General features: G+C 36.0%; 1 pseudogene; it reads right to left on the minus strand.

The window, feature by feature from the left end:
* Positions 1 to 6,672: 6,672 nt before the first annotated feature.
* LOC121247800 lies at positions 6,673 to 10,929 on the minus strand (annotated as a pseudogene).

Genomic DNA, 10,929 nt, shown 5'->3' on the forward strand with positions numbered 1-10,929 from the left:
CCCAAGCAGATTATGAGTTTGGTCCCTATTGTCACAGTGTGACAGATGTTCTCTGGTTAATCAATTTTTTCTAATTGCAACTTTTTTTTTCTTTGAAAAGATTCAACATGGCATTTTTTTTTTTTTTTTGTCTTCTTCCACTGAAGACCTTAGGCAACTGCCAAAGTCCCCAAATGGAAGAGCCGGGCCTGGTCAACACCTTGTCACTTCACTACTCTCCACACAATCCATGACGTGGTACACTTCTCTCATCGCCGCATGCATAGCTCCTCTATCCCCTCTCAATCCATGTGTTGTCGCTCCCAGTAATCCTGCTCCTCCGTTGTCCAACACTTAACTCCACGATTATATTTTTTCTTCTATCATTATTGACTAGAGATGGGACATCAGTAATATTCTCCCCCTCTTTTTTATTTAGTGTTTCGTTAGGGTTGTGAATTTGTGAGGGTTTTTTATGGAATATGAATATCTATTTTATTATTATTATTATTATTTGTAGTCTTGAAGAATTTATCAGTAAAAATTAGAAAAATATGTTTGCCTTTTCAACAAATAACAAATAGGCAGAGAGGCAAGGAATGAGCCAGCAATGGAAGGACATATGGCCACCCCATCCAAGTGGGAACGAGGAGTGGGAGGTCTGGTAGAAACCCAAGTGCGTAGAACGATTGTTTTTCCTTTTTTTAAAATATTAGTAGTTTTATATTTTCTTTCTATGTTTTCAAAAAAAAAAAAAATTTGTTTTTAAATTTTGTTATATGAATTTTGTAACTTTTATTACTTATTGGCTCGCAATATTGTTTTACATAATCTAGTGAAATTCTACTGTAATGTTCCTATTGAAAAAACTAAAAATTAAAGTACAAATTGATCAAAGTAAACATAAGAAAATACTTTTGTACTTAATCCTAGAGATATCCAAATAACAAGTTATGTAAGAGCATCTTTACTGGCTTGACCAAATCCATCTTCAAAATTTAGACAATATCACACTTCTTTACATTTGCCTATTTCATTTAAATTTAATCTCCGCATTAGATTATCCATTCACTCTTTATATAATAATAAAATATTATTAATTTAATAATTTTTTATTTAATTTATTTGTATCACATTTTGTAGTTCTACCAATTAAATGTTAATAATAATTATATTCTAATTAAATTAATATTAAAAAATCCTATTTTCAAAAGTCATTTAATGCTAATAACAAAAAATATTTGGTTAAATTCATCTAAAATTCTATCTAAATTTCTTAATTACAAACCAAACAGTATTTTTGCTTGGAGTGATAAACTAAGATTTTAATGTTTGATGAACTAATAGTAGTCTTTTATCTTTAGCCAAACATTGTAGTTGAAATTCAAATTATTTTAGATATACCTAACTCAATATGGGGTCTTTTTGGCATAGATTATTCAAATTTTGTCTATCATTCTTATATGACCAAGTCAATGAAGATGCTCGGAATAAATTTGGTCTAAGAGTGATCTATCATGTAAAGGTCTCTTAGCTTCCTAGATAGCTCCCGTCCTCCCCCTCACACCCGCTTGGAGATCATTTTTCACCCCGCGGCTACCATCCTTGTTGGTGTCCCTGCAGGTCCGTCCTGTTGGGAAAAGAGGAAGCAGTAAAGGAGAAGAGGAAGCTGGCAAGTGCTACGTGTTCAACAAATTTCAAAGGGGTGGGGTAGAATGAACTATGGGGTTTTCTTAATTTGTTCTAACATGTATGAGTTGCGCCAGTGGGTATTCAACCACCACCGATCACTTGCCAACAATAACTTTATTTTGAATCTACCCACTGATCTGCCCATCGTCCAGTGGGACGTGCTGATATGATTCATCCGGGCTGGCCATCTTCGTCTCAATTCAAGTGATCTAATTATTATAATTTTTTAAATTTTTAATTAAAATATAATAAATAATTTAATTTTTTAAATTTTAAAAATAAAATTATATTCTTTTATCTTTTATCTATCCCCATTCAACTCATTGTCCAAGCAACCTTTCAACCGTCTGTCTTGCAACCATCCAAGAAAGCGTCCACCGACAATGCCTTTAAATAATGACATGCAATCCTGTCAGCTTTTACAGCTCAAGCACTACCGTATTTGACCAAAATGCTTTCCTGTTGGATTTGCACGATATTCAAATTCGGTGATTAAAATGACTAACGCACAACTTTACTATCACGATGGCGTATTTTTTTGACGTGACTAGTAATATCTTGAATGATTTCGACTAAATCCGTACATCTTTATGTAATTAAGGACAATCTCCTTTTCTTACTTTCATAATCATTTCCACGGATAGTTGTTTTCCTTTTGACCTTGGGATCCATGCATGCTGGTTTCTTCTGCCTTTTTTTGGCCTGCTTTTTTTTTTTTTTATCAAAAACACTTTGAACTTTGAAGAAGAAGAGTGGCGGTGAAATTTATTAACATAATTCAAAATGGGTTTGAATAAAAGAGGTTTCCCTCTTATTGCATGCCTTCTTTTCTTGAAGTTACTAGACCATTGATTTGGATACTATCATCCGTTTCAGATATAAATAATTCACTTCCACTTAATTCATGAAGGAATCTAAATGATTATATATATATATATATATATATATATATAGACTTGATGAAATGGAAAACAAGTTTCATTTTTAGCCAACGGGCAGATGATGAGTGTCTGTCTGTATCTAAAAATAAGTCTGGTTTGTAAATTCTCACACAAAATAAAATAAATAATTTAATTTTTTTAAATTTTAAAATAAAAATAATATTAAAAAATATATTCTAACAATATTTTGTTCAATTTTTTAATTTTAATCTCAATTTATCTCATCTCATCTTATCTCTAAAATCAAATGAGATGAATTTTTGTATTTGATGCTAAAATCCTTGCGAGCTCATCAGATAATTAATTACCCCAACTTGAAAAATAAATAAATAAATAAAAAAGAAGAAGAAGAAGCAGCAATTCTCATTTATGTCATGCAAAACCGATCGATCTACTAATTGAAAATAACAGTTGGATATAATAAAAGAAAAATTATATGCACCAAATTACCATATTCATCCCACTAAATATGATGTAACATATTTATCATTATTAAATAATCATTTGTTGTAGATTTCTTTATCATCTAATGGTGATGAATGTGATACATACCACTTAGTATAATTATAATAAAATGAAAATATGATATATAACATTACTCGTAATAAAAAGCATTTGCCAGCTAGTTTGTTGCCACATTGACTGTATTATATATATGTGCTGTAAATAGGGAAATCCGGCCTGTTGACGGGTCGACGTGTTCCACGTACGTTGACTCTCAATAGCTTCTCCTTGTCCTGGTTCTAACATTTGAGTGGGAATATATACCATGTTCCAAATTGATTAATTGCCATGCATGTCTAAAGCCAGATTCATCCTACTATCATTCAGACTGAGCTGAGAATATCATGGTCATGTGTGTATATATATAACATCGATGATCACGGTCGGCCCCCATTAATAGATTTGGATTCACATTAGCTATTTCTTAGGTTGTGTTTAGATAGTAAAGTATTTTTTAATTTATGTGAATAGTAGTGAAAAGTAATAATAAAATATTAAATACGAAATGCTTTGGGTCCCGAATTTGTGTCTCAATTTTTTTTTACTTGATGATTAAGGAATTATTTTTTAATGATGTTGTGAATTTTTTATTTTTTTTTTAAATGTTTATGATGATTAAAAAAATACATGAAAAAAAAGAAAAATAAAAAAGTAAAATATAACGTTGGAGACAATTCTTCATGCCACTTTTTGGGTGTTCTATTAAATAATAGTGAATAATAATAATAAATAATAATAAAATATTAAAGAATATCCAAACAAGACTTTAGTCCGCGCAGTAACTAAGGCTATGTTTGGTTACTGAACTCAGCTGAGCTTAGTTAAGTTCAATCTAATTTTAAGTTGAGTCTAACATCCAAACACTTAACTCTCAAATTATTAAACTTATCCTAAATCAAAACTTTCTTACAAGTAGGGTCCACAATCATTTTCAACTTAAAATATCTTTATACGTGAGATTCACAATCTTTTTTAATTTCCTATAAAAAGTATAAAACTCATTTTAACATATAAATACACTTTAAACTTAATTTAGATGAATCCCACATAATTTTTTTAATTATACAACTCATTACTATTTATAAAAAATTAACTCTACCGTATTCCGATCAGGATCGAAACTCAGCCTAAATTGGTGACAATTTGTTTCATCACCTCGGGAGCAATAATAATAGCGGGCGGGGCGACGACCAATGATGATAATGAATCATTCTATATTTTCTTTGTGAACACTGGAAGCAATTTCAACTAGGTGCATTATTAGTACATTTCCTTTTCGAACCATTCTACACGTCAGGCTATAGCTTCAGCACACCACACATTAACTTTTTTTTTATGAATAATTTTCCTTTTCTTTTATATTACTGGTCTATCAAAAGTGTTAAGTGGGCCACCAGGGAAATGATTAACGCATGATGATGCAGGGAACTCTTGCAGTCTCGTAATTTATTTTCATCTACTCCATCAACTTCGGGGCCCGGGCATATAATTTATTACTTTCATCTCGTAAATTCAGCACGTAATTTCAAGTATCAATCTGGCTGGTCGGTCAGTTTGGTGACTTTGGCCTAAGAATTCGACTAAATACCTACTAAATGATTTGAGTTTTTAATTTTCATACCCTAGCCTATCGGTTTAAAATTATTTTGACACAAGATTTTTCCATGCCGTTTTAAGTTTGACTCTTCAATTTGTTCGCTTATGTATTTTATATTTTTTTTAATTTTTTTACTTAATTGTTAAAGAAGTGACCATTAGTGTATTATTTTTTTTAATGTTTAAAGATGTTTAAAAAATATTTAAAATTAAAAACAAAAAAAAATATACAATTACACTAAAACAAACCAAATGGACAAATTTAAATGACATAATAACACTACCCTTGAGATCATTATTGATTTCATATTATATCAAAACAATCTGGACGTCTACTACCCCTTAAAGGAAAAGTTTGAGATAGTTGGTGGTCCAAACAGACTTATTGCACTATTTGTCCACTCCATGATGGTGGAATATTATAATTTTTTTAATTTGCGCAGTATCAAGGTAATAAAGTTTGAACTTCTTCTTCTTAAAAAAAAAAAAAGGGGAAGGTTTGAAGCAAAAATTTTCATGTATTTAATATTCATGGCGTGTGGAAGGGGAAATTTCACCTTGAACCCACGAATTGGGCTTGCGGAAAATAGCAAGGCCCGATCCCGTCCAGGCCCCATCCTCATACGACTCTAAAGTTGCGAAATGAATTTGGTTTGTGCAATTTATCAGCCATGGATAGGTGCATTGCACGGCAAACCACACTGATGGGGACAAACAAGACACGCAGACCCTAACACCCCCGGAGACGTTCAGCATTTAACAATCTGCGCCGACAAGAGAACAGGAAGCATGGATAGCCCTCCATCCCTTGAAGTCGAACATGAAAGGTGGTAGCTTCGATCATCCACCGTCAAATCTCCTCTCTGGGAGCCACAGCCCATTAATGGTGCCACCCAAGCCTTGTGCCGCGTTAAAGGCCCCGACTGGGAGCTACTGTAGAGGATGACGTAAACCCCCTGTCATGGGGTACGAAATGTTCCCTAGAGACCACATATAAAGCCAGGCCCCCAAGTATGAAAAACTCTATCTGATTTTGGTGATGTAGATCCAGACATTACTATACACTCGAAGAGACTAACTTGGGAATCGGAAGTGCCTTAGACCACCCCGAGCCTATTTTCTCCCTTGTGTTCGTAGGTGAAGACCTCGGCTTGAGTTGTTAGGACCTTGTCCAGGCATACGAAACACGCCGTTAATAGTATGCAGTCAACATTTTGAACCATACATTTCATGACTTTGAGCCCGAAAATGTATATGTGTGTGTGTGAAAAGAGCAGTTGACAACTCACGTGTGATCACATTGCATGGTGGAGTTTGATTGATCATATTGTTAAGATATAAAATAAATAATAAAATCTATATGTTTCTATCAGTTTAAACTTTTGAGATATGTGGTGATTTCACATGATATCTGAGCTAAGTTCTGAGTTCGAACCCTAACACTAAACTCTACTTCATTTAATTAAATATTTCACGTATTGGGTCATCCATTGAAGAAGAGTCTAACCCATATGTAAATGAGAGTGTTCAGATCTAAAATAAATAATAAAATTTACCTCTTTTCAAAAGTTTAATTTGTCTACAATAGGACACGAGATTGCTTTTTAATTTTCTCAGCAACACTAGTTTGCGGGCTAGTTGGCTTGAAAAGAAAGACCTTAAAGCTATAGCTGCCAACAAACGATACAAGAAGTTGTTTGAATTTAGAGATAAGTTAAGATGGGTTGAGATTGTTTATGAATAGTAGAATAAAAGTTGAATTACTTATTATATTTTGTGTAAAAATTTGAAAAAGTTATTTTGAGATTTGAAAATTTTGAATTGTTTATTATATTTTGTGTAGAAATTTAAGAAAATTATAATGATAAGATGAAATGAGATGAGATGAATTGAGATGAGAAAGTTCGTAAAATGCAGATGCACGTTTGCTATATATCAAATATATTGGGCCATTCAGGCTTTCATAAATTAAACACCCCAAAGTCCTGTACGAAGGCATTTCCGTACTTCACGCTCTAATTTTTTTCGAACCAAGGGAATGGAATATCTGCTACCTTTTGCGAAAGCTTAGATAAGAAAGGTAAGAAGCAGTAATGATGTTGTAAACGTGTAGAAGTGGGTGGGGGTGATGACATCAATGAGATTATATATGCGGTATTCAGAGGCTCAAAGAGACAGAATAGATCGCATCTCAGCATTTGAAGGACAGAACTGAGCGTGTTCTGTACTTAACAGGGTAGAGAAAGCTGAATCTCATTAAGGGTGTAGGCCATCCACCTCATATTGTTATAATCATTGCATGGATTTAACCATGCATAGTCTCTTGAAAAGTTTTCCGTCCATTTTTTGTAAGATCTTCATAAAGATAGAATAGAAACATGACGTCGGGTAATTTAAGTGGGTGGAAAAAAGAGGAGGAAAAAAATGAAAGCGTGATCTCAACCAAGATAACCGACATTCGCTAGTTTCTATCAACTAACAGAAGTGATCTATGCATCCGTCCAAGCGGCAAAAACTGGGATACTATAAGGCATGGAGAGTGCAGGCATCCTCAGTTGAGTTGATGGGATCCAAGAATTAATCATACCAGTCGGATTAGTGAACAAATTTGATGCAGATGGAGGCAATCCAGAGAGCATTAATGGTAGACCTGCTCTATCCAGGCTGCCTTCTCTTGAGCTGTTTAAGCTAGTCACCAAAGATGAAGCATTTGATGAATGAGTTCCCATCTTGGCCGAATCTTCCGCCTCTTGCTGAATTATATCGTCTGAAGCCACCGAGAAAAATTGGGTCATGCAATTATCAATTTTCACTGGCTTGTGATCATCAATTTTCCCGGAGGACTCATGATAGAGAGCCATTTTCCATTCTGATTCACACTCATTGATCATCTTCTGAGAGACAATTGCTTCGCCGTTGCTATTGTCAGTAGGAAGGTAGTTCAAAGGCTCAATCGTGGATCCTGTTTTATTTCGCTTCGCTAGTTCCCCAGCAAGAAGGGTACTACTTTCCATGATACGTTCCACATCGTAACTTGTTATGTCAAAGTTAGTTACAGCGTTTACCCCGCGATACTTGATAGCCGCAATGTCGTAGGCTTCAGCTGCTTCCTCTTGAGTGCCTACAAAATTTCAGTGAGAACTTGAATTAGCTTCTATCCTAACTTGGATTAGTGACAACTACTCGGGGCTGTCTGAGCCGATTGTGTACACAAGGAGGATATAGCAATAAGGTTAAAGTCATTTTTTTGTTCTTGTTTCTGTGAAAGAACAGCCTTAGCAAAAGCTTGGCCTCATTGACTTCGAGTCCTGTGTACATGTCTAAGTGGCTCATCATCAGCCTTATGGTGGCTGCAAAGAAACAATCCCTCCAAGATTGCGTTCCGACATTCACAAGCACACGCTTGTAAGTTGTACCTCTCGATTATACTCTCAACAAGAGAACAGGATTTCAGAATTTAATCTTAATGCTGTAATCCAAGATAAAATTATGTTACTTCGTAAACACAATATTCAAGTAAACTCACAAAACGTCCCAAGATAAAGATCCTTGTTTCCCGCAACCCTTCCAATCCGAGCCTGCCATCGTCCATGTTGATGGTGTCTGCCATGTATGAAAACAGAAACAGAGATTTCGCCGGTAAACAACCCAACCATATCAATACAAAGCTAAGATAAATCAAAGCATGCTAGCAGGACCTTGTTACTCCTCTGTACATTGAAGCCCCCCTAGAGAATCCACTGCTTTTCCTGCACAGGAAAATTTTGAGTAACAAACTGAATTAGGAAACACGCTATTGTTTGTACCGTAGGGAGAGGGAGAAAGATGGAGGGAGGGAGAGGAGAGAGTCGTACCTTCTTAGGTGAGCAACATATTCCTGTCTGGTCATGTTCTTCATTTCATCCAGTTCTCTCTGATAATCCTCCAACTACCAAAACAACATCATGGTTGCGTTTCGGTTATTAACATTTAAAAACTATCCTACCTTGACAGATTGAAACATAAAGAGAAGAGAATCATTACGGGGAAATTGATGTGAGTAGAGGGTCCCAATACTTGAGTGCCGCCAGATCGTAAGCTCTCGCTGCCTTTTCGTCCAAGTCATAACCCCCTGAAATTGACTTTTTGGAATGATTTCATGAAAAAATAAATGAGATAATATGTTAATTAATACTTAGTCCTTCAAGATGAAAACGCTTACCCAGGTAAACTAAGAGTCATCGTTTCGCCGAAAACGGCATCCCAGAAACAACACCAAAAATCAGTTACGTGAAATTGTTCAGGAAAAGCATAGGGAGACCAAAAATAGCAGAATCATCCCAAGTTGAATAGCACAGGGTAGATTATGTAGAGTTTGGGTTTTTTTCCTAACCTTGCCTTCCTTTCCTGATCTGGCCTTCCTTCTTCCAAGTGTTGTCCCACAGATGGGCTTCATATCTACCAGTCCATCTATGCCTGATGAACAAAACTACGAAGAGAATGAGGAAATATGGAGATAAGACAGTTAATGAATCATGCAGCAGAAGACTGTAAGAAATAAATGAGCACTATGCAGAGAAAAAAGGAAAGCTTTCCAGTTGAAGAGAACAAAAATAAAGTCATAATAAAGGATATCAGATGTATAAAACTGCAAACAAAGGGACTAAGAAAAAGGAAAGAACCAACCTTGTAACACCTCTATACTGGGAGGTTCTCTGCCCAAATGTATCCAACGACTTCCTATGAACAACTTTCTTTTCTTCCACCTTATCAAGCCCTCTTTTCTTTGTATGCACGCCTGTAGAATCAGTCACAGAGGATGAGATGCGCCGTGAACCGGTAAAACAGCTTGATTGAGAGCCAGGGCTCATGGACAAGCTTAAAGAATGTAAATCCCCAAATGAAGTTGCGCTGATAGTTCCAGATTCAGTTCCAATGCAACCAATCATCTTCTGCTTCCCCAAATGGTTAGCTGAATGGTTCCTTGTGACCCAGTTCTTCATGCCAGGAACCCCATCATCCGCCATTGTTGGTAGCTGGAGATTACAATCTGAAAACTGGGACTCCCTAGTGTCCCCCAGTATCATATCATGGCTTCTAAAATCAGAGTAATATGAACATTGATGGGCGTGAATCTGCTGTGGCTGTTCTTGGATCCTGGAATTCTGTTCAAAATAGTCCAAGATATTTTGGTAATTAGCCTCGTGGTCTGGCGTCTGATTGTAAAACATGCTGTCTAAGCCGAGAACCATAGCTTCTCTTTCATTGCTTTCATAGTGCTGGGTCCCCATGGTTGCACCACCAAAGAAGTCCTCCAGCTTTGGAGTTGTAGTACTAGTGACCATTGCTTCACACCAAAAGTCAAAAACAGAAGAGTCCAGAAGTTTAAGAATAAAATTTTTCCCGAGTACAAACCGAAGGGCAAAAGAAAGAATAATAGACTAACCTTGTGGTTGTGACTTGCTGAGAGCTTCCATTATAAAAGGAGACTTATCATACTTGAGAGGCAATATCATAGGCAAGGGGGAATATAAACCAGCATTTTCTCCTTCAGAGCCATAAGAAATACCATGGTTCAGGTGAGGTTGGGAGTGGAAAAAGCTTGCTGGGACTGCAGAAGAAACTGAAGTAGTAGCATCAGGAGGAAGATGTGTTCAGTGATGGCCAGAAGGGCCTGAAGGAACTTCCATGGTCAATTGAGGAGACACAGAAAAACCCAACCACTTAGTGTTGTTGTCGTCACTGTTATTGTTCTTATGATCATTTTCCATGGATTTCATCCTCTGTCTCTCAATGTTGCTCTATTTCCCACTTAGTAGACATTCTGGGCAAGTTTCTTTCGAGGTGAGGCAACTCAATCATTGGGAAAGAAATTAACTTATCATACCAACATCTAAATGCTTCCATCCATTTTGAAACTCGATTTGTTTTTTGTTAGCTGCAGCATTGATTGGACCATATCTAAGATCTCATCTAAACTATGTTCTGCCTCTCCCTCCCTGTAAAGATTTCCGAAGGGAACACAGCAAGTTCCTTTAAACTAAGCAAAAAGAATGAGTTCCAGCAAGCAATGCTGGTCGTCCTTCCTGCATTCCTTGGGGATCTGTGGATGAGAAAGACCTCTTCTACTGCTTTATCCTACGCCCCTTGTCTCTGCCTCGCTTTTCTTTCCAAGACGGTCAAGACCCTTAAAACCGAACATGAAAGATCACAACAGAGAGTGACAGATCCCTACAAT

Source organism: Juglans microcarpa x Juglans regia, chromosome 1S (assembly GCF_004785595.1).
Source record: "Juglans microcarpa x Juglans regia isolate MS1-56 chromosome 1S, Jm3101_v1.0, whole genome shotgun sequence".
Taxonomy (NCBI): Eukaryota; Viridiplantae; Streptophyta; class Magnoliopsida; order Fagales; family Juglandaceae; genus Juglans; species Juglans microcarpa x Juglans regia.